Below are 22,819 nucleotides of genomic sequence, written 5' to 3'. Positions count from 1 at the left end.
GGTTCTTTGTTTCCTTTTATTTCCTTCACTCAATTTTTTGTACATTATAATCATCACAGTCTTTCTTAAGTTTAGAGAATAGACATGTGTCAGATTGGTTTCCAAACTATGCCAACTTCACAGTTCGTCGAAATTGAAACGACAATTTGAAATGCCATTGGCTTTGCTCTTGTTTCGTACATGTATGAAAAAAGAGTGCTGCATTCTAATGAATGGTAGATTTAGAGAGTACATACGATGATTTTTTTTCTTTTCAAAAAGCAATCATTTTACCATTTGTGTTTGCATTGCTTTCTCGTCTTTTTTTTTCTGTGATGATGTCAAGATTCTTTCAGAAATGAATACCGCGTGTGTGTCAACGTCACTGAGGATACTGAAGAAAAAGAGACAAGGAATTGAGAAAGAAAAGACAATGAAAGAGAAAGGATAGATAGAAAAGAGAAAGCAGTATGAGGTTTCACTTCACGGCTAATCCTGACGTGCATCCTCCGAGGAATTTTCTCTGTTGGTGAAGACGCTGAATGAATTTCCAATGACATCTTCACAAAGGAAAAGACAATGGTGACTCCATATATAAGAGTGACTTCTTTCTTTCTCTTTCTATCTAGAACCTCTATCACTTTCTTTTTATTTTCTTTTGCCTGTATCTTCTTCCTCTTCAGCTATACGTCTCTTTTTGTTTTTTTATTTCTTTTCTTTTCGTCTTTCGATCCTGAGTTTCTGCAGAACTGCATTTCGGTTGATGCAGAAGGAAGCCCTGCAGTTGAATACAATTGTATTCTTTTAAGTTGTGTGCAGTATCCATTGATTATGCAGAATGGTGTATGCTATTAAGAAGAACGTCTCTGCTCTGAAATTCTAGATGCTTTGGCATTCATTTAACTAAGGTTATAAGCAGTGGCGTATTTAGGGGAAAGCTATTGGGCTCAATCCCACCCCCCGAAATAAATTTGTTATGTGCAGAACTTCATTAAAATTTGTCAGCACCTAAAAGGAAAAACGCGTTGTGCATAGCCACCTCTGAAACAAAATTCTAAGTACGCCACTGGTTATAAGTGAAGGAATCTACCCTAGGAAACTTTCTTCAACATTTTATTTAGGGAAAATAGTGATGAAGAGGTTAATTATGAAAACAATTATTTGGTGGGCTGTGAAGGATGGAGTATATTCGCGTTTAGATCAGTCGCAGTTCCAAAAGAAAGTCATATAAATAAATAAAGAAAGAAAATAAGTAAACACATTTTATAAGAGAAGAAAATCCATGTAACATTTTCATTCTTGTATACAGTTCTTTGAAGAGTACAAAGGGTGTTCAATACGTTTTGCACAAAGCAATATAATATTTTTGATAGTTGCAATATGATAATGAAATGTTATATGAAGATACTTTGAACCTCTGGTTTGAAAATGATAATAACTGTAGTTTCCTATTGTTCACATGTAAACCACAACGGACACAGAAGTAGACATCAAGACTCGACAAGAATCGGTATGGAAATTCCTGTTCAAAACCTGTGATGAAAAAAAAACTTCAATTCAGAATAAAGTTGCTTCCGGTTTATAGGGATTACACATTAGACCCCACTAGTATCCAACGATGGTTGCAGCGGTCTGAAAAACTTAGACTTTACAGATCAGGCCCGAAAATGATGGCTGCTTTTTCTGAGATCAGTACGGTGTCAATTTCATAGAATTCCTGGAACATGCTCCAAAATTGACAAGAAACGCCACTGGATAAGGTATGACATGCTCTCCAGACCAAGACACCGAAGCTGCAAGGTAAGATCAGCAAACTCCAAGTCTCACACAACCATGATCACATAGTAGATAAATATGAAAATAGGATAGCAAGCCGTTGGTCATTCTCCGTACAGTCTGAACTTGGCTTCTTCGGGTTCATTACTGTTTGGTCGTATGAAGGCTTACCTGCGAAAAAAACAAACATTCGACAGAGACAAGAGTTTCATTACTTGCGTGAAACAATATGTAAATGTCAGCCACCTGAATTTTACTAAAATGCACTCAAAGCATGAAAAGAACGTTGGACGAGATGCGTCGCAGCAGATGAAGGCTTCAATGCGTGGCATAGTCTTGTAGCCAAACGATCAAAACATATTCATCTAAACTTTCATCATCATATTGCAACTAATAACAGCATTATAACCATCTGTGCAACATTTCTTGTAGAAAGCTTTCTTCTCTTATTATTTAGCGATAAAAGGTTATTTTTCTTTTACAATTGTGTCCTTCACCAAAACAAGCTACTGTCCCAAATTATATGGTTCTTATAGTGCGATCTAGATCTAAAATGAACTTCATAAGAAGAAATCTTGTTGAAAAAACATGTGATAATACAAAGATAAATGTGAATGAACAATGCTAATTACAACAAGTGGTACTCAGAAAACAAGGAATGTCACAATATTATATTATACTACAAGCCATCACAGAAACGAGTCGTTATACTCCGAAAGCTGCCCACAAGGCAAGGCTTGCCTGAATTTTGGTCTTCTATCACAGGATTACCATATTCAACTCTGTAATTTGACACTACCCCATTAATGGTGTTTCAGTGATATAGCTAATTAAAATGTCTTTTAGATGCCTTCTTTCCGCAATTGTGTATGCCTTTGATGTTTCCTATGCCTTTGATGTGTACCTATACATACAAAATACACCACCAATACAATTTCACTATCAGCTGGCCTTGTAGTCAGGGGCGGATCTGGGGGGGGGGCGATCGGAGCAATCGCCTCCCAGAAGATGAAACTTTTTATTTTACATATATAAATAAAACCCATCCCAAAGTTTAGAGCCCTTAAAAGTAGCAGTATGATAACCCACCCGCCATCGGTCCTGGATCTGCCCCTGCTTGTAGTATATATCATCCGTCTATAACTGTAGAGAGAACATGTGTCGCTCATGTGACTATAATTTACGTCATTTTGTGTATAATTTACGGCATCAGGGGGTATTTCTCATATCAACAAAATAACAAAATCAAATCTTGCCTCTTTCATATCTGTAGTCGTAACTACCATATTCATACGCCTTATGTTTAGAATCGTAGCTAAGTAACACTAAAACACATCGTCAAGAGGATGTGTCGCTGCAGAGGTAATAAAATTGATGTAGGAATTCGACGCAAGCAATCTGTTTATTGCATCGCAATTCCAGAAAGTGAAGTACGCGTAATATAATAATAATATTGTTTAACGATCATTTTCAAAAATGACGCCCACAGACTACACAGAACTATTCTGCAAGTCAAAATAAAGCGGAAAAAATTATGTAATTGTATACCGTTCTGATTCTCGTCTAGATTGGTAAATTAAACTATGCAACAACATAGCAAATAAATAACCATAGAGTCTATCAAATGGTTACTTCCATTCTTTCCAGATGGCAGTTAATGTCGATAGACGTTGGCACTAGCACCCTTTAAAGTATTAACGTAACAAATGAATTAGCTGCTTGATAGATTGATTCTTAGAGCAGCGCTAATGGTAATTACGACGTTGCCACATAGTGAACATTTTGATTTCCCAAAATTTTAAGGCATAGACCTATATTTAATTCACGTTCGTCCCTAGCCATAGGAGCTAAATACACGGATGTGGTTGGTTGCAGTTATCCGTTTGTTGCCACGTAGCATGCATATAGCACATCTCAAACGCTAGTTGCTGTCGTAGCCGAACGTGCCAGCGAGCGAGCTAGTAATGAAAATTGCTTTTGACATGGGTTCAAATCCGGCCCAAGGGAACTTTCTATTTTTTTTTAATTTTCATAACATATTTAACCATGTATGTAATATATAATACATAATGAAATGAAATGAAATCTTAAAGTTTTACGTCCCACGATTATGCCGGTTAGGCTAAAGGAGACAATGATGATGATGAGAGATGAATGAAATGGTGGAATGAAGAAAGTGGGAGGAAACAAAAGAACCCCGAGAAAACCCACGAGCACGGTGTTTGCCCACCACAAAGTCCACGCGGAGCGAGCTGGGATCGAACCAGGAATTCCAAGAACCGGAGGTGAACGCTCTACCACTGAGCCACCGCGCCCCCTATAATACATACATAAATTGCTTCCCTCTTGGGATGTAGTTAAATTTACATTGAAGTTACACCATCGATAATGTCACGTGGTAATTAGTCTACTTTGAACACACAACTTTATTGATTAAAAAAAAAATGATTTACTCACATTACGAAACATAGATGAGCGACCGTCAGTGAGCGGGGCTCGTTTTGTTCCACTTTTGCCCCCATGATAATACCACGTGACATTATGTCACATTCGGCTCCTATAACTTGGGTGTAAATCTAACCTCACCCGCTTCCTTATGACCAACTGGAAAACAGTGGCTAGGGCTAGCGCGTGAAAAAATATATCCGCAGCGGAGGGTATACCATTATAAAACATTTTCACTTTATTTTCAGATGAAGAATAACGCTCTGTTATCCATTGGAGCTATTTCTAGAACACCTTATACATAAACACACACACACAGAGAGAGAGATATATAAAGTGACTACATACCGTAAAATGTGTAAAGGAAGTCGCTAAGGAGCTTATATCTTTTCGTCAAAGATACATAACACATTTAGAAAAAAAAACAGCTTTCTTTCTTCATTTCTCTTTTTCTCTCTTTTATCATATTATGTTATTCCCTGAAGTTTCCACTAGGTAGTTTTGCTATTAGGTACTATTGAGCACAACATCAATACAAAGTAAAACCGACTCCAGAGGAAAATGACACATACACAAAATACGTAACAGGAGAAAGGAAAAAAGGATACGTATGAAAAAAAAAAGTTCCAAGAGAAGACGAAGAGTTAACAAAAAAATAGCACAAAAGTGAAGAAGAAGGAGAAGAAGAATAAGAGAAATAATGCGGAAGGAAAGAATACGAGAAAAAAATATATATATAAGATGTCAACGAAAAGTTTCGATATTGGGAAAATGAAACGAAGAAAAAGTCCAAAATAGTCCATTTTCAGGCAGGTCACATAGCAAGGTAGGAGGTGAATTGGGGAGGGGGTTTAAGGGAAGGAGGAGGCAACAGAGTCTCAAACCATTTCATTTTTTTTTCTATTTTTTTCTTTTTACGATTATCTCTTCTCTTTCTTTCGTTACCAAAATCTTGATTCCACCTCTTGCTTTTTTTGTTCCTATACATTTTTTCTTTTAGGGACTGGAATTCCTATTAAATATCCTGATTATTCAGAAGGGAAAGGGCGCTTGGACCAATTCTTCCGTTTTCTGACAACTTTTATTGAATCTTGTGCCTTTAAGCCAGCCCGGAAGAAGACCAAAATGTGAGTGCAGATAAGGGATGGGGTTAGTGAAAGTATAGGTTAGAACGGATACGCTACACTTCCCCAAAAGGAAGTAGGTAAAAAGAAATGATATTTTTTTTTCAGTTTCCTTACTAGGCTTGTACTTAAACTTGGATGTAACAAAAATAAAAATAAATAAATCCATAAATAAAAAAATAAGACATCCAAACGATAAAATTCCGGAACGAAAGAAAATAGATTGAAAATGAAGAAAAAAGAAAATAATTTGACAGAATAACGTATAGACTCTATATGTTACAAGAATCCAACTGAGAACTAAACAAAAATATAAGAATACAAAAAGCAAACACGCAGGAGTTTTATTGTTCACGGTTGCTTCTGATCAACATTTTACCTTGGTTCTGAATATGAAGCATTATCTACTTTGTATTTACGAAACATTCAGTGGTTGTCGGCAGAATAGTCAGTTGTTTTAAGATATGATGGGTGAATCTACATCCCTTTCATTTTAAACAGGACCGCAAGCAACGTGGAACTAAGAAGGTCATTCATAAATTTTCTGTGTACCAAGATCACAATGCGTCAATTTGGTTCTATATTAATACAAAAATACGCTTTAGGTATTTGTAAGATATGTTTTATTTTAAATTTAATTTCTTTAATAGAATACACTCTACGATAAATAGAATCTTTGTGAAAATACTTTTACGTCGGGTGGAGAGGATTACGTACTACAGTGAAATTTAGAGCAATGTCGGTGGTAGTACACTCCCAGACTCCTACCGAATTGGTCTAAATGGAATAGCCAAATGGAGTGTTCCGGGAGAAGCCAGCAGTTCTCCAGTAGCCAAATTGGGAGAAATCATACTGATTGGTACGGCAATTTTAACATTGGTAACAGGCTTGATCAGAGTGACTTTAACGGCTGGGATACTGCGGAATTGAAGTCAACGGTAAATCATCACTATTTTCTTCCCTAGTTTACTGACATCACACCAAAAAGAGAACATATGTACAACGGTCTTTCACAGGTCAAAATATAGTTCCGGAGATGAAATATTACCCCATTTAGATCCCCGGGAGGAAAATGTCTTGGAAAAGCACTATTGGAAGAGAAAGTAACGATGTGGGAGAAAATAGGCAGAGAATGAAAGACTAGCAAGAACAAATGGTTTGGGATAGAGACAGGGAACGTACATATCATGTTACAAGGAGGGAAATAAGAAAATCTTAAAGAGGAAGTGAGACAAAATAATCTAGATTTGAAAGGAGTTTGTGTAGTTAGATTGGAAGATAATGGGAAATTGAACAGCGAAAATCATAGATTGTTTTACTCAGGTACTAAGAAGAGCGTCAAAATGGTATAGGAAAAATTCTTGGTAAGCGCTTAAAAGGGAAGGCAGTGAAAGTAGAATATTTTGATGATAGAGTTAAGATGTTAAGACTTAAAGAAAAAAAAGATCTGGTAGTAATAGAGACATATGCACTGAAGACTTCGCATATTACAATTGAAGAAATAGAGGAAAATTATATGAAAATAGAAGCAATTATAGACACGAAGAAGTGGAATGCATGCATAATTGTAACGGGAGATTTCAATGCAATTTTGGGATAAGATCAGGAAGGTAGTGTCGTACACAAATATAGTTAGGCGAAAGAAATGACTGAGAGAGGGACTGAAAAATTTCTGTAGACATAATCCACTAGTAATTCGGAATACTTGGTTCAATCAGCACAAGAGAAGAAGATATGCATGGAAATGATCAATAGATGGCCGAAGATATTAGATAGACTATGTTATAGTTTAGGACAGGTATAGCTTGAAAAATGCCAAGGCCCCTCTCTGGAGCCGACATTATCTCTGATAATAACATTGTGGATGTTAAGCGGATACTCAATTGAAAAATGATGGCAGAAGCAAAGTAGGGAACAAGATGTGGAATGCTGAAAAATTGGAAAACGATGAAGTAATAAATATTTTCGTTGAAAAATTCAAAGAAAAACACTCAAACCAAAAAAGGGTAGGTGCAGGTTGTAACAAGCGATGGGAGCATGTTGAACTTCTTATACAACAGGCTGTAGTAGGAGTAGAAGGTTGCCGCGAACCAAAACTCCTATGGAACTGTGGGTTACAGAATAGATCTCACAGAAAATGAGGGAAAGGAGGACGTGGAAACAAGTTGGTACAGAAGAGAGCAGAAAAATGTACAGAAAGTTAAACAACTAGTTACGAAAAGAAACAGATAGAGCAAGACAAGAGTTTTATAAAAGAATAGTGCAAGGATATAGAAGATTTAGAAAGGGTTCACAAATATGAGGAAATGTACAAAGAAGTAAAATCTATGAACCTAGATGGAAATAAGAACCTATTACTACTGCAGTAGAAAATAAAAATGGAAAAGTAATTAGCGAGAGAAGTGAAGTCTTAGGAGAATGGAAAGAATATGTTGAGGACCTATATGAGAGTAAAAATAGATCGTGCAGCCTAGATGTTGAAGCAGAAAAGGAAATACGCGAGGATGATAAAGGGTTAAGTATTATTCGAGATGAGTTTACAAAACAATATCTGAAATTAGGAACGGAAAGGCAAATGGGATAGATAATATACCAATCGAATTCATTAAGAATGTGGAAAAGGAAGACAAGAGCAAGAAAGAATTGTTGCGACTATGCAATGAAATATATAAAACAGGAGAGTGGCCAAACGACTTTCTGAAGACGATCATGATTGGCTAAGAAATCAAACTCAGAGAAATGTGAGAATTATAGAACTATTAGTTTCATATTGCATGCAGCAAAACATTTGGTTCGAATACTGAGCAGTAGATTGTATGGGAGAACAAATGAAAAAGATAACAAAAAACAGTTCGTATTCAGGAGAGGTAAGGGCACAAGAGATGCAATTGGAGTTTAATAGCGATTGATAAAAGATTTACAGAAAAAGGAAATGAGGTGTATGAGGTACTTATTAATGAAGGAAAGGCTTTTGACCTAGTGAATTGCAGAAGTTGCTAGGGGTTGTGAAGAACGTTGGGTTGGAATGGAAAGATGGCAAACTCATAAGAAAGTTACAAATGAACCAAAAAGTAAGTGTTAGAATACGGGAGAAAATGACAGAGAATGTGCAATTGCTCGGAATTTTCGAATAAACGAGTACTCACCCGCCTGCGCGTTACCGGGTACATCCAGATCGAATGTGAGTTCAGGACCGTTTGACCCCTTTAAACCGCATATCCTATTTGGTTCGTTCAAGCCGATAGACCCTTTGGACGAGTTAGATTCGAGACCTGTTAAATCTGTTAAACTCACTAGACTCATTAAATTCAACATATACAAAATACATCAATTTGTGTTATAATAATCACAGACAATAGCAATTTTTTTTCTTATTGGCAATATTTCTTCGTACAAATATTTGCTTTTTCTGCCTAAAAAAGAAAAACAATTAAAAAAAACATACATAAAAAGAAATCTTACTCCTCGTCAAATATCAGTCACACATTCTCCTGACATACTGCTGACATATACTACTTGCAAAATTAATCAATTTTCCACAACTGACCTGCCAGTGACAACATAAAAATAACTTTTTCTTTATGATGATAGTAGCAAATAATAATGTTATAACTAGACAATATTATACATATGTACACAAATTCATATATATAACCACATGCGTTTATGAGTAAGGTATATACTGGTAGCGACCCTTACAATAATCAACATTGCCCTATTTTATTATTTATTGTCTGATATAGTATGCATTCAACAACATTCACAGGTACAAAATATATAGCGCTATGAAATATATACGGGCAATGGGCAACCTCAGAGAAATGGTCGTGATACGTATATATATGCATATGTATACAAAGAGAGAGAGAGCGAGAGAGAGAATGAAAAAATTGACAAAAAAGAGGGATCAGCTGTTCGTCCATAGAATGTCATGTCGAATTCCATCAACCTGTCACATTCCAACCTTAAACGACATCACGTTTTAGTTGGTTGTTTACAGGTAACGATGCAACATCATGTTCAGAATGTGTAATGGTGATTGCATTGGGTAATTAGTATTCGGGCTTTGTTATGCTTTCTTTTTTTGAATCCCGCCTCTTCATTACACATACACACACACATTTGCACACAGAATATATATATATATATATATATATATATATATATATATATATATATATATATATATATATATATGGTTCACCCTTTATATTTCACTAGAATATATATGTATCATGTAGGATAGAGCGTGTGATGGTGATCAAGAGGGTTGAAAACTACAAACGAATGTAACAGAAAAAAAGACGGTAACGAGATATGAACCTCACGTATGACTAATTTTAAGCAGGAGAGTGAAAAACAAAAGTTTTTGCATAAACAGTGAGATTAATAATCAATCATAAATGTAAACAAAGCTAAAACATTTATGTAAACAATCTACAGTTACGAGAGGGAAGGAGTCAAACTGTTGAATCTACAATGAGATTTATGTATGTGTGTTTTATGTATATTTCAACAATTTTTTTTTTTAAAAAGTGCAAATTCTAGAATGGAAGAGTGAGTTTTTGTTTACAATGTTTTCCCAAATTATATTTGCTTTATTAATTAATTTTCTTTTTTAAATTAATACAAATTACAATTACGTAGCCAATATCTCTATTTTTAATAACCACTTGTTTCATCCCAAATCATATCCAGGAATAAATTAAATGTCTACTAAAAGCAGGGAACTCGTGTTATTATTCAGTTCAATATCTTCTGTCGTCGCGAATTCTGTCGAGAAATGTGAAGCTTAAAATACGTAAAATGATAATCACGCCTATTATGTTGTATGGTTGTGAAACATGGTCGCTTATTCTGAGGGAAGAACGCAGACTGAAAGTTTTTGAAAGTAAAATCCTGAGACGAATGTTCGTGCCCAAGAGGAACGGTAATGGGAAATGGGGGTAACTTCATAACTAAGAACTGAACAATTTATACAATTTACCAAACATTGTTAGGGTCATCAAGTCTAGGAGGCTCAGGTGGACAGATCATGTAAAGCGAGTGGAAGAAAGTACACTAGTTCCATAATTCTGAAAACTTTTCAAAAATCATACATTGTTTCTTTCAAATGCATTATTTTAAATAATATTCTAGCATGTTCTATGAGTACATTTACTTTTTTACCTTGTTGTTTTGTATTTCTACTTTACTTTAGATGTGTTTCTAAAATAAATACTTGATATATATATATATATATATATATATATATATATATATATATATATATATATATATATATATATATATTCATTTTATTTAAGTATATTGAATATCTAACTTTAAAAAACGATTATGCGCTCTAAAAGCCACATTTAAAAATGCATGTACAATTTGACATTCTACTACAAGGATGGCGCGATTCGTTCCTGTTGGTCAGCAAGTAGATCGTATGATATGTTTAGACCAATCAGCAGCAGTTTTTCTAAACCTTTTGTGTATCTGATTAAAAGTTTGAGTGCATTTTTTTTTCAATGGTAAAGACGTAATTAGTGCTTTTAACTTTTACGACCGTGTAAGAATGCCTTCAAAAAAAACCAAAAAGTATGGACTGGTCTCCAGCAAAACGAGCTAAAGCTGTTATCCTTCGTGAAGAAAGTTATACCTATCAAGAAATAGCCAATAGGTTAGGTGATGGTAATACAAAATCAGGAATGATGAAAGTGTGTAAGCGTTATCATGACACAGGATCAACAAATTCGGCTAACAGAATTAGCAGATATCGAAAAATTTCTTAATATAATGTACGCAGGGTTTGTCACGTGTAGTTGCAAGATCGTCGGTGGACAGCAAAAGATATTTAAAACATTATTAAATCATCAGGTTTGAAAATATCTGACTAATCCGTTCGAAGAAAGTTGTGTCGAAGAAAAAAAGTCATATCTCAACAAATAACAGATACAAACGTATTGAATATTCTTTAGCACACAGAGAATGGGCTGATAAACAGTGGAATAATGTTATTTGGAGTGACGAACTAAGAATCAACATCCTTGGAAGTGATTGTGTAAAGTTTGTTTGTAGGTGTCCTGGCGAAGACCTTTTACCCCAATGTACTACAGTCACAATGAAGTACCTTGTGAGTTTAATGGTGTGGTCTTGCATGACTACATATGGGGTCGGGCGCCTGGCTATAATAGAAAGCAGAATTAACGCAGCAAAGCATCAAAATAATGTGCTGGAAGACAACCTTCTGCCAACTATAGGAGATTTGTTTGGTGGTGATCCTCGGAAATTCATTTTTCAGCAGGATGAGGCACTCTCTCATACTGCCAAAAATGCATGAAATGGTTCCGTGACGATCAAATTAGCGTTTTGTCATATCCTGAAAACGTTTTGGATTGTTTGAAGGCATTATTACACGGTCATAAAAGTTAAAAGTACTAATCATGTCCTTATCATTGAAAAAAAAACAAAAAAACAAATGTGCACTGAAACTTGTAATCGAAAAAACTGCTGCTGATTGGTCTAAAAATAACACACGATCTACTTACTGACCAACAAGAATGAATCACGCCACCCCCTGGTACAATGCCACATTGTACTTGAATTTTTAAATGGAGCGCATAATCGTTTCTTTAGGTTATAAGCACTTATTTTAAAAAACACATCTGAAGTAAAGTAGAAATACTAAACAATAAGGTTAAAAAAGTAAATGTAGTCATAGACCATGCTAGAATAATGCATTTGAAAGAGAAAATGTATGAATTTTGAAGTTTTCAGAATTATGGCTACTAGTGTAGGAACGATTCCGAAGTTGTTACTGGAAATCCAATCGGTAAACGTCCATTAGGAAGACCCGGGCACAGATGGGAGGACAATATTAAGATGAATCTCGCAGAAATAAGAGTACAAGGTAGAAAGTTAGAAGTCAGTGGAGAACTTTTGTGAACGCGGCATTGAACCTCCTGATTTCTTAGATCATATAGTTATTTAGTTAGTTAATTTGTTCCACCCAATCCTTTGGCCCTTTTGCAACTACATCGCCACAATAGTTTAAATTGGAAAACTTATTCACAATTTAATAGTTGAATAAAATGTAAAATCGTAGATTTACCTACTTTTCAAAGAAATTTTACAAAATTATAATAAATCAAAATCATAAGTATGAAGGTAAATGGTTTATCAAACACACAATAACATACAGTCGTGTCAAGCAGGCAAGTGATAGCGCAAGCAATGACATTCATTAACGACATCGAAGCAGATACGCAATAGTGTAGGTATCGCGCTAGTAGATGTCGCCACTGATTATTATATTGGTGTGACGCACTGAAAGAACTGTGACGATTATGGTTTATTATAAAGATAAATTTAGAAGAAAAAAATTATACTTACAACAAGTGATCAACAACAAAAATATGGATGACAGTGACAATATGTAACATTCTTAGACCACATTAAACATATCACTAGGACAACAACGCAATTTTGGCATATGGAATTTTAACATTTCATATGTTTGAAACTTTATAAACTTATTCATTCATTATTTGTTTGTTATTTATAAAACATAATCTCTTAACAGTAATACACGTTGATGACGTAGTATTGTATTTCTGTTGTGGTGTAGTGACATGCAAACTCGTGTCATTTCTGTGATAGTAATTATGGAACATTTCCTATTTTTTGCAGAAATAAGGTTTGAATCATAACATTCACCATCCCAAATACGCTCAAGTCAGATCAGCAAGCACTCATTTAGTTTCTGGGTGCAGAGGGATTTCAATCAGCTGAGGTGTTTCGTGGGATGAAGGAGGTTTATGAAGATGCATGTGTACCGAAAACGACTGTTATGGGTTGGACACGATTGTTTCGCACAGGTCGAGTAATAACAAGCGATCTTCCCTGTTCCGGCATAGTGCATGTTTCTATCATTGATCACAATCGTATTACGGTGGATATTTGTTCGCAGCTGTAGACGTGTGAGTATTTGAAAGCTAGCCATAGAACTGAATACGAACTATGGAACAGTACAAACAATAGTTAAGAGTATAGAGTGTGTGTACAGTGAGTGCTACGGATGCACACAGAGGCACAAGAGCACGAGTACGTGGATGTGTCTTACCTAATTTGATGTATTACCACACAGAGAGGTTTGATTTCGTTTTGCGGATTATGGCAGTGTTTAAATCATGGTATCCCCACTGAAATAAATTCTAAATCCGATTGTATGCAATGGAAATAAACATCGTCGTCTTGCCCCAAGGAGTTCAATTCCCAGGTATCAGGTGGTTAAGTTATGATGTTCATGATTTATTTATTTATTTTCACAGCAGACGACAACTACTCCTCGATTTCAAGCCACAAACAGAGTCTATCAATACCACCCGCTACTATGCTACCTTGCCGTCTTCGGGAGTCCATCAAACATCTTGCCGGACAAGTGTAAGTTTTGTTTCAACTGTTCAAATCAGAGATACTGCGTCACCCATTGTACAGCCTGGACTTGTCACTCTGCAATTTCCACGTATTCGGTCAACTGAAGAAAGGGTCGTCGATTCCACAATTATCCTGCAGTTCAGGATGTAGTCAGTGAGTTGTTTGTCCAATAAAAGACTGATTTCAACTTGGATAGACTTCATCTGCTAGTGGCACAATGGGACAAGTCCCTCAATGCCTATGGAGACTTCTTGTGAACTGTAACCACATAACACAGTCATCATGTATACATGTTTCTTCTCTATGAGTTTTTTTTTACATCTATTGACAGTAGATATAAGAGCTACTGAAGAATTAATTTTATGCCCACTTTTAGTAATATAACGAACTCTTGCACAACTTGTACATAGTCATTTAAAGAGTTAATGTGTACTGTGAACAGGAAAAAAAGTATTTGAACACCTCCCAAATAATGTTTTACTTATTTACGCGTTTCTGACATTCGCACTTGTAAAACACATAAACAACTGGAATTACATACTCTGCTCTTTGTATTTTATAAGAAAAACAGTTGCTTGAAAGTAAATAATTTTATGGAGGACATGAAGCAAAAACCTGATATATTTTCCTTGATTATCTTTTATAGTTTGTGACTCATTTTTAATTCATATAAAAATACAATTCATGAAATCAAAAATACAAATTATGAATTAGCTCTGTAGTCAATACCGTATATTTCTCAGTAAAACCTGACAATCTGTGAAGACCTCCGAGCAAAGTAATTGTTCTTCGTATCTGCAGAAGGAATAAAATTTAAGAAGCGTACAATGTTCCGTTGTCGATTGAATTTGCGATGATAGATTAATAACTAAAAAAGTAAAATTTTCTATCTATAATTCCGAGTAAAAAGTTCTTTAAAAAAAGATGTGATGTTCAAGTTAGGAACACGACTTTAAACTACCTTATAAAAAGAAACTAGTATTATAAGGTAAGCTTTCTAACGATACTAAATTTCAACTGAATATGCATAGACGAAATATTTATAATTAACTAGCAGCAACTATATTTCTAAAGGAGACTGCACTGGCTGTTGATCCTGGAATTCGGCTCTATTGGAGATGAGATAGTGTGGTAAGGAACGGCACTATGAGGGTTAGTATTGTGTTATTGTGTGTACACTCTCCAACTGCCCAGGATTCAATTTACGATTTTGAACTAATTAGAGTCCTAGTTAATCGTAGGTCACATTATCCATAATAATTGTCTTGCATTATAAAGATGCAAATAATAATAGAAAAAACTGAACTTAACTATGTTTAAATAGTAAAAATGATTCATGTAACTTAGAAAAGTTTCAGATTCCCAAAAACTAAACCGCAAAAACGTACTCCGTACAGAAAAATACTATTTTATAGATAAACGCCCTTGGAGAAGGGGACAGGGGTTTGATACCCGACAGGAGCTCCTGTGGTTTTGATCCTACGTTAAGCTCTCAGCCATGTGTAATACTCGACCCACTGAAGCCTTTCGTCTTGCCCACTTGACGCGGTATTTAAAATGGATTTCTTACGTGACCTCTTCAACTAAATTCAAAATTTTTCCAATTCTCGACGGCATAATATGAGATATTTCTTGCGATTATGCAACTATGAGAAAACAGCACAACAATCAACGTTTCCCTGCATCTCTCCCTTTCCCCTGATCTTTGGGCTTTGAACCTCGTCCAAAGTGAGAATTAGATTTTTCGTTTTTTCTCTAGTCAAATATCGTGTTACTGTTCTTGTTTTCCTGTGATGTTAGTGCATGATGAACGAGATTATTCATTGCATATGGCTATTCAATTCTTGTAAAATTATTATACATTGTCTCATTGGCCCTCGATGCCAGTAAGTCTTCTATGATTGGCCCAAATTCTGTACCAACTTGCACATGCCTTCTCTATATTCACATCTCCTTTAGCTCCACTGCTGAAAGGCATACTAAACTCAAAAATCTATAGGGTGGTAAGGAAGTGGGCGTACCTCTCCCCCTTTATTTTAAACAGTAGAGTGCTATTTATGGTAGAATGTCTGTACACAGTTATCTTGAAGTCTTAAGAGTCTTAAGAGTCATAAACATCGGTATGATCACCATCCATGTCATAACACAGCTGAATTTTGCGCCAAGTTCTCGCAGATGTTTTGTGAATATACTCCGGAGTCACGAGGATGAAGGCGTGTTCCACAGCTGCTCGTAATTCCTGCGTTGTGTGATATCGAGTGTTTCTTACTTGTTGCTTTATGAGCATTGTCTGGTGTCGGCAGATCGGGACTTTTGGAGGCCAGGAAAAGGAGCTGCTGAAGATGCACAACCTTTTCCAATCCAGCGGCCAGGAAACGTCTGATTCCGGTAATTGCAGAAAACAGTAGAAAACAAATGAACATGGATAGCAATATTGCCAGACAATGCCGAGCAATGTAACCAGATAATGCTAAGTAATGTTATCAAACAAATGTGGGTAAAATAAACCGCCAGAAAACAATTAGTGATGCGCCCACTTCCGGACCACGCTGTAAGTCTAAAGCTTTGTACTTTTCATACCCGTTTGATTTTTTGAAAGGAAAGTCAATCAGACGCACATATATCGAACGAGTTCAACCGAACTCGCTCGATTTAGATTAAACTTGGCATGGCAGTAGATCCAGAAAAAATGTAATGGAAGTATGGAATAATATGGTATGCAGACATTTTGTTTCCGAGCTATGGGACAGCAAGGTTGGGTTTTTGACTTAGTCAAATTCTCACTGACACACAATCCTAGTCATGCGTCTTGCGAATAAAATCAGAAAAGTAAACACACTGCTGAACAAGACTGTACTTATTTAATATAAAAACACATTTACACGTGACGTTTCGATCTTCTAGCCAAGATCATCATCAGACGTACATTAGAGTGTACGTCTGATGAGGATCTTGGCTAGAAGATCGAAACGTCACGTGTAAATGTGTTTTTATATTAAATAAGTACAGTCTTGTTCAGCAGTGTATCAAATTCTCACAACTAAATTTTCTAATTGCTTTATAGAACAAATTTATATGAAACAAAATGTCTTATTAAATATTAATTTGAGCCAAAAAATAGTAAATAATTAGATGGTTGTTAGGCTTGTTGTAAGTGGAGTCTATGGTGATAAGTTTTAGTTAGTAGCTAAAATACGGACGATTGATTTGTTTTTATGTTGATTCCAGGTTTAGTGTCCCTTTTAAGAGCGATGCAATGGGAGACGTGGACCTACAGCTAGAATATGAGCTTCTGCAAAAAACTAGAACTAGGGTCTTCCACACCGAAGTCGTTTACACTTAGCATACAGCCACAAAGAAGTTTTAGGACAGGTTTTAGGAACGTAATAGTTCAATTACCCTATCACATTAACACCTGAAAATAAACTGAAAAACAATCGAAATTTAAATATGTAATGGAAAACTAATTTGTTACATTTAACTGAGTTGTTCAATGTTAATCAAAAATGTACTTACTGTTAAGGTGGATTAAATAAGAGAAGTGTTGTCTCTTACCTGAAAAAAAAGTAAAGTAGCTAATGTAATTTATGTACAACAATATATTAAATATATATCTAATTGCATTATAAAACGAACACAGAACACACTTCATTAAATCATATATATATATATATATATATATATATATATACTCGTATATATATATATATATGCCTATTTAGATAGAGAAATAGATATTGATATACAGTGAACACTGTACAATAGACTTTGTAAGATCTAATGGTACTAAATTTTAAGCGGATATCTACTCTGGAATTAGGGTTCCTAACGTGAGTAAGATTGAATCTTTTTTTCAGCCCGAAAAAGTGTCTTAACTATGAAACTTCGTCTCTGACATTGTAACCATTTCTTAAAAGAGCTTTCTAACATACACTTAATTAAGAAAAAAATCACATACTCACACTCATATCATAGACATTGCAAATATCTAAGAGGATTAAGTTAAAAATATGAAAATATGTATAACATTATAAACATTTTCTTATAAAAACAAGTCTTCCATTCCAAACTTTAAAATATTTTAGGAAAATAAACATTGCTATTGTAATACAGTATACTACAGTTTTTCCTCTTGAAATTGAATTCAAGAGTAGTTTAAAGAAACATGAAAGATTTTTTTTCTTTTTTCTTAACATCAAGTATTCTTAACAATATATTACTACTTTGCCTTTCTGCTGCCGGCGATAAAGAAAAGTGTTTCGCAACACCTAGAGTCGAATTTCTTTTCCTTTACATTTCGAGCACCACTTCAGCTTCAGTGTCGAGAGCACACACGAATAAAGCAAGTTCGATACCACAGCTCAAAGGAACAGAGAACACGAAACGTTGTTCAAAACTTGGTATTTAAGTGAATTTAAAGACCATGAATAGAAATGAAATTGCAACACATTTTGTACTTTTTTCCTAATTTTTAATTTGCACATCAAATTTAAATTTCAATCTGAATATCAAAATATAATGTCAAAGTGTAACATACACAACACAGAGGATATTAACTATTAATATGATGGAAATTTCTATAAGTGATTCTATATCGTTTATCTGTTGATAAGTATCCGAGCGAAAATGGTAAGAGATAACAAGGAAAGTTTGTTTCATGATATGTATTTAGAATCCCAAGGGTAGGTTCGTTCTCTTCTCCTATTAAAACCAGACAATATAAAAGCTCACCACTACCCTGGTTTTAACCCTAGAAAGACCAAGGGGAGTCAATTTTGTCCGCGAGTTCTTTTTTATTTAGTATATATGGATTAATATATATTGAGTATTCTCTGTTTTTTTGTTATTGTTCCTTTTGATCATGGGCTCGTTTTTGTTTTTCTTCAGCTGGTATATACTGCATTATTCTTTTTTTTCTTTTTGTAAAAACAAATATGTTGTGCGGGCCAATTTGACCCTCACTTTGTCATAGATGTTGTCCATCTTTGTATTCCCTAAAATTACTTTCATTTGTTTTTATTTCTAAAACTTGTATTACTTTTTCAAAAAGTTACTCTTGTCCTTTATATAAACACTTAGCCTTTCATAGAACTTGTCTAGTGTTAGTTATAATGCTGCTATTCTGCATAGTAAGATATTTGGTATAATATATAACAGTGGCGTATTTAGGGGGGTGGCTTCTGGGCTTAAGCCCCCCCCCCCGAAATCTTACTTAGTATAGTAAAGCAAATGAAATATCTTGCAGAATGTTCACATTTCCAGGCAAAGCCCCTCCCGAAACAAAATCGTAAATACGCCACTGATATATAAGCAGTTTTACGCGCTGTATTTAGTCCTTTTTTATTTGCAAATAAAAAGAACAATTCTTTGAAAAGTTTCTGTTTTTGAAATTTAGTTCAACACGTGAACTCAAATTGAACAAATATACTCTGAAAGCTACTTAAAACCTGTGCCGTCAAATTTGACCTCCCCTTGGTCCTTCACGTAGCAGTTGCGAGTACGGACTTTCTTGGGTTAATACAATAATGATAATATCTACAAAGCTAAAACGAGAAAAGATTTTGATAATTTTTATATTTATTCAGCGTCCAAAACTACATTTCGCTTACATCCTTTTTCTGTACAGACAGTCAGAAGTGGTATATTTAACACTTTCGGTTACAATATTGGATACTGATAGATCAATACTAATAAATGATAGGGATGAATAATGGGATTGCAACGAATAACATTGTATTGCCCATTTTTGAATGTGCTGAATTACTAGTGAAATCATGCTGTATGGAATATTACTGACATATACTGTACCAAATTTCACAAAATTAAATCCCCACGTTAAGCGGGTTTGCATATCCAGGCTCCTAACTATGAAAACATTTACGCTCAGTCCAACCTCAATCATTTCACGAATTCAACCTGTTTTACGAATGTTATTAGGACATAATATCGATTGTGATTTATTCTAAAAACACTTTTATACATTGCAACAGCTGTAACGTCCAAATATTTACTGAGAACTCATAGTCGTATCGGAATAAACAAAAGCGAGTATGGAACAGTAAACTGCTTTCACAAAAGGAAAAAGAATATGTGCAAAAGGCCTGCAAAACGGTCGAGTGGTTTGGGTCGATATACTATTAATCACATGTTTGTGAGTTCCAACCCTGTAGCAAGTTGTTTCTTTTTTAAGTGTCTTCCTATTTTCACCCGGAGGCTGAAAATATTTCTTTGAGTAACTCATTGAAAACTTCTTTTGTTTCAAATTCGATTAAAACGGAACATTATATGAATTGCGAATCTTAAATCCATAGCTAAAAAAAAAAAAAAAAAAAAAAATGAAGTATACTCACTACTCCATTATCCTCTGATTTGTAACGAGTTGAGTTGATTTTGAGTTTAACGTTGATTTGTAACGAAAAACTATTTATAAACAGTGGTGACTTCAGAAAATTATCCTCGGGGGGAATTTCAATATGCGGGTGGAGTGCAAACATTGGTAGTCCACATTGAGCGCGATCGAATATATGGTCCTGAAGGCGGAAATTTCTTAGCTCGAGAGGGGTCTCAAATTCTCCCTCAGATCACGTCCTGAAAACATCATTGCTTAAAAGCTTTTCGTAACAAATATAATATTACACTTGTTTCTCGTTCTACATTTAGAATTGGTAAAATCATAACTTATAGAGGATTATAATAAAAGCATAAAAATTACAATACCGATCATGTATAAATTATCCTGTAAGTTACCAACTTTGGGTCAGATTAAAACTCAAATATTTGTTTTCGGATTGCACTTAGAAGTAAGTCCTCTCTGTATAATCCTGATTGGAAAGCCATGTTTAACACTAATTAATTAATCAATATTTATAGTAATATTTTTTTTATTTTACTCGTTTTACTATTCAGTATTATATACACTTCATTTCCAAAATCAAAATCTCGAAAATGTATATTGTACGAGTGCAGACTCGCAAATAAATGATTATTTATCATATATATTGGTCTCTATTCGAAATTCTATTTAATCGAATCCGACAAGAACACAGACAGAAACATCGAGAACAGGTGAAAAAAGAGATAGAAAAAGACGTTGTACTCGGCGGGGACTCGAAGTTAGTTCGAATGGTTCGAAGCCTTTACAAGCCGAACGCCTTAGACCACTCGGCTATGGTAACAACTAGTGATTATAGCAAAGGCTTCGAGTAGTAGTTTTTATTACAGAATAACATTTTTCTAGTGCCTAAAATTTAAACCTAATTTACTTTGATATAATATATCTATTAATTTGTTACATGAACACGTTTTCGTTACTTTGATGAATGATGTATGTTGTTGATATAAATTCTATTACACATTCTTTCGTAAATATTATAGAAAGTATCAGGGTTATTTGTGATCTTTCATGGAAATTGACTGGCGCACGCGCAGTACACAGACAGTTCAATTGGAAGGCGAGGAAGGAAACGCTAACACACTGTTAGAATGTTTCATCGATATGAAGTATAAAGAATAGCTAAAATGTATTTTACGCTTGTCATTGCGTAAAGAATCACCAGGTTAGTGTTTGTCCAAGTTCTCACTAATCAACTGGACTCATGAAAAATAATTAATATTGTCATTACTGCACAATATGAAGAATAAAGAACGTATATTACACCAAATTGTTCTCGAATTCGAACTTAGCTAAGGAAGGCACAATAAACAAAATGTGATTTATTCATTAGAATTGAGATAATTCAATGAAACTAGAAATTACACAATCAAAAGGAAAAATATCGTTAAAAAGACAATAATACTTTTATCCGAGATGTGAAATAAAGTTATTAATTAACTGAAATGAAAGTAATATTGGGCATGATATAGAGTAAGGAAAAAAAGTAAATGTATTCTTAGAAACGTTCAAAGTAAATTCACAAATACTTTTTGAAGATATACTACTCTTCCTTACGTTTTAACGAACTAATAAGTAAACAAGCAAAGGAAAAGAATGAAGAACGAAAGTATTGCTCTTGAAAAAAATATAATAAATAAATGAAACTTAAATAAATGTTTACACAAAAAATAACACACTAGTACTTCGTGTAGTCACCTCCAGAGTCAGTAACTTCTTGAAGTCTGGAGGGGATACTAGATACAAGTCTCGAGCAATACGACGGTGTGTCACGAAAATGTTGCCACAGTTCCATAACATGATTTTGAAGAAACGTTTGGTCTCTGTCTTTACGTCTCTCTTCCCATTCTTGCACCATGTAGGCCCACAGATGTTCATTTGGGTTCAAATCTGGGGATAGAGGGGGCCACTCAATACAAATTAACTATGGATGTTCATTTAGCCACTCTCGTGTTTGCCGGGAAGTGTGAACAGCACTGTTGTCATGCATAAATATATATTCTTCCTGTTCGGGGAAGTTTCTTTCTAAGGACGATAACAAGTATTTTCGAGGATATTAATGTAAACACTGCTGTTCATTCTCTCAGGCACCGCAACTAAATCTCCAGGACCAGCAGCCGTCATGTATCCCCAAAAGTGTGCTGATATTCGTCCTGAACAAGAAGTTCTGATAATATTTTGTTCAGCATACCTGGTTCCGCGCGGTCTATACAATATAACTCTGCCTTGTTGGTTAGATTTGAAAACCTTCTCGTCGGTCCAGATGACTAAGTCCCAATATGACTGAGGTTGGGTTATGTTATTCTGTGCCCATTCCATTTGTCTGGCCTTGTGAGTTTCAGTCAGGAGAGTCTTCCTAGCGGGTCTTGAACAGTGTAGACCAGCCCCAATAATCTTCTTATTATTGTTTCGTGAGAACAATTATATTCTCTGGCTTTGTCCAAGAGGATTGACGTGTGGCATAGAGGTCTGTTGATTACTTCTGTAACTAAAGCTTGATCTTGAGCTGAAGTTGTCACTTTTGGCCTTCCACTTCTTGACCGAGACCTGAACCATTCACCACCTTCTTCATGTCGCTGAACCCATTTCTTGACCGTTTTCTTGTCACATCCCAGATCTCTAGCAATCTGAGGCACAGTTTGTCCCATTTTTGCTCGGCCTATGATTTCTCCTCTCAGAG

General features: G+C 35.0%; 1 long non-coding RNA gene across 1 annotated transcript in view; it reads left to right on the top strand.

Annotated features, from left to right (window-relative positions):
- The window catches only part of LOC145661985 (uncharacterized), a 141,607-nt gene extending 124,271 nt beyond the window's left edge, over nt 1-17,336 (top strand). The window contains exons 2-3 of the long non-coding RNA XR_014126926.1: nt 13,002-13,590; nt 16,977-17,336. This is a non-coding gene — a long non-coding RNA (uncharacterized LOC145661985). The remainder of the gene's footprint in view (nt 1-13,001; nt 13,591-16,976) is intronic.
- The last annotated feature ends 5,483 nt before the right edge of the window (nt 17,337-22,819 follow it).

The sequence above is a fragment of the Thermobia domestica genome, chromosome 10 (assembly GCF_964235325.1).
Source record: "Thermobia domestica chromosome 10, izTheDome1.hap1.1, whole genome shotgun sequence".
Classification (NCBI taxonomy): domain Eukaryota; kingdom Metazoa; phylum Arthropoda; class Insecta; order Zygentoma; family Lepismatidae; genus Thermobia; species Thermobia domestica.
This window is presented reverse-complemented; position numbering and strand designations above follow the sequence as displayed.